Raw genomic sequence first — 4,102 nt, 5'->3', positions numbered from 1 at the left:
ATCTTCATTTCGTCTGCACGCTTTGTTTCCTTAACCCGTAATAACCTTACCCAACAAAAAGTTATCGCCAGTAGCGGCAATCTTGAGCCTGAATCCAGCTGCACTCCCGGATCCGGGCAGAAAAGGCTTCTCACTGACGGCCACCCTGCAGATCAATTAATTACATTTCTGAACTTCAGGGATTCGGAGATTCCAGGGTTTAAAAGGGAACAAACGATGAAATGGGCCTCACTGTGGATCAGTTTTCTCTCACTCAGAGGTATCTGACTAGTGAAGTTAAATAAAGAACAAGGGAGGAGCCGCTGTAGCCCTATTGACAGGAGAATAAACTAGCCATACATCTCTCACGTTTCCCAATTCTAACAGAAGTGTAATCGACTTGAAACGTTCACTCTGTTTCTTTATCCACATATACTGCCTGACCTCTTGAGAAGTTCCACCATTTTCCGTTTCTATTTGAGATTTACAGCATTTGCAATAATTTTCTTTTGTCACTTAAAATAAACCCGCTGGTTGTTCATCCACAGCAGCATTAAACAAAATGTTCCCGCCCGGGCTCGAACCGGAGACTTTTCGCGTGTAAAGCGAACGTGATAACCACTACACTACGGGAACTGCTGGGTCCGTATCTCCAACAGAGGGGAACTGACCAGTGAAGCCCCTCTGTGCTGATTGGTTCAGCTGAAACAGCATCAGTCAACATAAAGGAGGAGCTCACAAATATCAGGCGCAGTGCAGCCTGGTCAACGTCAGCCCCTCCTTTGTTATTCAACAGAGGAAGAAGAGACATGAGCGGGAGTCAAACGTCACAAACTTTTATTAAAGCTACAAATACGAGTAACACATACTTCCAAATCGTTTCACTGAAAACTTCTTTCATTGATGAAAAAGCTGACTGCGTTGAATCTGAAAATGTGCACTGGGCGATATTTTGTTCACTACTGATTCTATTATCTGTGGGCTATGCCGCAGCGGTTGGCGTAATGTACATGTTATCATGTTCGCCTCGCACGCGAATTGTCCCGGGTTCGAGCCCGGGCGGGAAACATTTACATTCGCTAGGATTTCGTTATGTGCAGTGAACGATCCTGTTCGCTTTATATAAAGTTGCGCCAAATTTCTGCTTTCATAAGCAATTAGCAATTTAATCGAGATTCCAAAAATACAATGTGTAAAATGAGATATGGTTAACAGTTGATAACTTACAAAGGGGAAAATGCGTCATTGAAGAGCGTTTACGCCTTTTTTGCATTCTGTAAATTATGGTAATCGGTTATTAAAGGGTGATTGCAAAAGATTCAACTGCAAGTTGAATAGTGGCCGGCGACACGAGTGCTCGTTTGGGATTTGAATCGAGGGCTTCTCGGAAATTGAAACAAACACCGAAGCGAAAATCGGACTACCGAGAATGCCGCTTCAAAGCCTAGCCAGGTGAGGAGCTAACCATTGTAAAACCATCGTGTGTGTGTGGCTATTCTTGATGAGCAGAACACTTTAGACCGAAACAGTGACTTTGCCTTTTCGGCCTGTCTTCTGAAGCGCCGCCCGGTCCCACTCCTACAGTTAATGAGCTGTTAGGATGTTAATGTATCCGGGCTGCAGGAGGCCACCCCAGGCGCAGCAGAGGAGTCCTTGCATTAGTTCTCCTTGGAAACAGTATTTTCCCCTTCGCTCTTTCTCTTCTCTATATCCCTGTGCAGTTTCCTGAATCATAACAGGGTGGGCACATTTTTAGAGACGCGCTTTTTTTTATTACTTATTGAAAGGACAGCCAGACAGACCGATTGAAACTGCAATTTGAATCCTGTCGCCGACCTTGTGTTTTCCTATTAATCTGTGTTGTTCTGCTTTCCACATTCTCAATGAGAAAGTTCCCAGCCTCGATTTTTAAATAAAATAATGCCCAGCTCGTCAAATAGCGACACGCGAGTGGGAGATTCCCTAAATCAGCGCCAACTTTCCCCAAATCCTCCTTACAGTACCGCAACCCAAACTGTGTCCTTTTTGGGAAATATTATTGAGAATTACTTCACTCATTGGAACGCTGCCATTTGAATGGCATAATTCGCCTGTCAATGGGCATTTTATTTATACTGAGCCAAGCATGCAAATTATTCCAGTTTTCATAATCACTAAACTTGAATGGAGAAAAGCCATTAAATGGCCTCTACCCACTTTCGAACCATTGAGTTTTCGTGCGTTACCGGAATGCGATAACCACAACACACCGGAAACCCTCCAGCACTCGGGTGCATTGTATTGCAGTGACTCCATAGGAAGAGGAGGAGGCCATTCAGCCCCTCGAGCCTGTTGCGCCATTCAATTAAATCAGAGCTGATTTGTATCTTCACTCCATCTACCCGCTTTGGTTACGTAACCCTGAATACGCTTACCGAACAAAAATCTATCGACAGTACCGGCAATCTTCAGCCGGAAGCCATCACCTCTCCTGGATCCAGACAGAAACGGTTTCTTACTGACTGCCACCCTGCAGATTCATGGATTACATTTCAGAACTTCAGCGATTCGGAGACTCCAGTGTTTAAAAGTGAACATAAGATGAAATGGGTCTCACTGTGGATCGGTTTTCTCTCACTCGAAGTTATCTATTCAGTGAAGTGAAATAAAGAACAATTAAAGAACAGGGGAGAAGCCGTTGTGGCCCTTTTGACAGGAGGATAAGTTCGCCTCTGGTTGCTCGCCAAACCTCCAACGTGACAACCGCTACACTGCGGACACACCGGCTCTATAGCAGCAGCAGAGGGGACCTGACTCAGTGAACTCCCTCTGTGCTGATCGGCAATGTGTTGCCTCACTTTAAACAACTTCTGTCCCACACTGAAAGCTCTCAGTCCTTCTTCTCCGCTGCCCTTTGCAAAAAATGTCACTGATTCCCCCCGCACACCCCTAACGTGTTCTCTTCCACACCCACACAGTGGGGCCGCTCAGCCTCCCCCTGCCTGATCACGATCAGCCATGTCACCCAGTTTGTAATATTAAACCCAGAACAAGCGCCCCGCAAAGAGAGTCTGTAACCTAAATCTGTAACAGAAAGTACTGGGTTTATTAACGGTGATGCAAGCAATTATAACTCGTCTCACAGACTAGAATTACTTTTATACAGTGAACTGTAGCCAAATCTTTTGTCACGCTGAATTCCTTGATTAAGAATCGTAACCGGGTGATTTCCAGTCGACCACCAGGGACCAGCTATGATTCTTGTATATATATATATATATCAACCTGAATATGATTGGGAGCTGTCTAGACCTCGTGTCGCAACGGCAGTGTGCCTGATCCCGAGGCTGCGTGTTCAAATGACGTCGGGGCCATGGTTGCTTTGCAGCTCATATGAGTCTGGATAATTAACATATTAATGGTTACCTCACAACAATGAGAACTTGAATTAGATGTATTTTATTAGATTGGTTTCTGGGATGTAGGTCTCGCTGGCAAGGCCAGCATTTATTGCCCATCCCTGAGGTGCTGGTCAGCCACTGTAGTCGCCTTTCACCACTTACAGAACAACATCATAGAATCAGAGAATGGATACAGCATAGAAAGAGGCCATTCGGCCGTCCAGCCCGTGCCGGCTCTCTGCAAGAGCCCTTCAGCTAGTCCCACTCCCCCGCCCTTTCCCCGTAGGCCTGCACACTTTATTCCTTCAGTTACTTATCCAATATTTACATGTATCGGTATTATTTATTCATTTATTTGGGTGAAGCTGTCTCATTCAAAAATATGTTCTGGCTATTTATTTCTGTCTTACTTTTAAATTACACGCAAATGACTTTATGCAGAACACCGATACACACAAATACATTGATCAATAACACACAGATACATTCACCTTTATTCATCACCAGCGCAATGATACACCCAAAATCCATTTAGGACAATCACAGTTTCAAACACAGATATTTATATGTTAATATCCTGAAGTATGTTATAAAAATAAAGAAAATAAATGCACAACTGACTCCAGTATTTTTACATGTATGTGTAACCTTTAGGTCGATGACCTTTCACCAGTAATTCTCTATATACATATATAGAACTGGAAGATGCCAGCGCGCCGTGTGAGATTACATTTGATTTGTTG

The 4,102-nt window shown here is 44.1% G+C and overlaps 1 non-coding gene across 1 annotated transcript; it reads right to left on the bottom strand.

Moving 5' to 3' along the window:
* Positions 1 to 542: 542 nt before the first annotated feature.
* On the bottom strand, positions 543 to 615 carry trnav-uac (transfer RNA valine (anticodon UAC)). Its single transcript has one exon. It is a non-coding gene; the product is annotated as a tRNA-Val (tRNA).
* Between the last annotated feature and the right edge of the window lie 3,487 nt (positions 616 to 4,102).

The sequence above is a fragment of the Somniosus microcephalus genome, unplaced genomic scaffold (assembly GCF_052327205.1).
Source record: "Somniosus microcephalus isolate GS21.2 unplaced genomic scaffold, FLI_Smic_1.0 scaffold39, whole genome shotgun sequence".
NCBI lineage: Eukaryota > Metazoa > Chordata > Chondrichthyes > Squaliformes > Somniosidae > Somniosus > Somniosus microcephalus.
This window is presented reverse-complemented; position numbering and strand designations above follow the sequence as displayed.